This window comes from Grammomys surdaster, unplaced genomic scaffold (assembly GCF_004785775.1).
Source record: "Grammomys surdaster isolate TR1022 unplaced genomic scaffold, NIH_TR_1.0 165, whole genome shotgun sequence".
NCBI classification, from domain to species: Eukaryota; Metazoa; Chordata; class Mammalia; order Rodentia; family Muridae; genus Grammomys; species Grammomys surdaster.
The window spans coordinates 3,680,068-3,681,263 of NW_021604613.1; positions in this window are offsets into that span (position 1 = coordinate 3,680,068).

The window sequence follows — 1,196 nt, forward strand, 5'->3', positions numbered from 1 at the left end:
ATGGAGAGAGGAGGTAGGCACAATGCTCCACCCCCACCAAAGGAATTATTGTCAACTGATAGCTTCAGAGAGGGATGGAGGGAGAGAGGAAGTGTGTGTGTGTGTTGGGGACCGGGGTCAAGTTAGTTTTAAGAGTGTCGCCTCTTGCAGGTTGCACACACTCCAGTGGAAGGCCTTATCCAAGAACATATGGGCAAAACAAATTGGGCTTAATGGATTTAAAAAAGGACAGGATACACAAAACTGGGGAAGTAGGTGAGGGGGTATTAATCTGGAAAGAGTTTGAAGAGGTGGTGAATATAATCAAACACATTATATATTAGGAATTCTCAGGGAACATTTAAAAATGAGGAGCAAAAAGTAGAGGAAAATGCACATAAAAGTTTTCTTATAAAAGTGTAGTTCATCTCTGACATGGCACACAAGAAAATGGCAACTGTGGTGACTGAGGGGACAGATTCAGGTGGCCATAGAATAGGGACAGAAGGGAGAAGCCTAAATAAATTTTGGCAAATCTTTAATTTTTAGTCTCCAAACAGGTTACCCACTGTGGGTGATTACCTAGTGTAAGTTCCACCTACCTAGGAGGGTTTGGGTTTTGTGTTGTGGTATCGCTGTCTTTCAGACTGACTGGTAGAAATGCAGGGGATGAAGTTGTATGTAGTTCTGCTCAGTACTGGTTCCTCAGTAGCTGAGGAACACTGGCTCCCTTCTCCCACGGGATGTAGATAATACCTCCTGCCGTCCATGTGAATGAGTCCGTGTGAATAGATGCCAACTGTCTAATACAAAGGAAATGTTAAAAAAGAAAAGAACAGTAGTTTGTTCTCTGATTGTATAATGCCCTCCTTTGCATATACTTATGAAAGCTGGGCCACAAGTCCATGCTGTTCACACACACTTCCATTTTCTTGGAAATCTACAGTTAATTCTTATGAACTTTAAGTTCAGCTAATGCTATTTGAAGAAGCAAATTCTGTCCTGTTTCGGGGAATTCATTTTGTCTTCATTTTGAATATATGAATCTTTATATATAAACTACAACCTGTTATCAAAGTATTTAAGCAAAGGCCTTTGTCTCAAATCTCAGGGAAGTAAAAGGAGCTTATAATGTGTGCTATCAAAGACTAAAGAGCTGCAACTCAGAAGAGATCTCGTAGACAGACAGTCTAGATCTCGTAGACAGACAGTCTAGA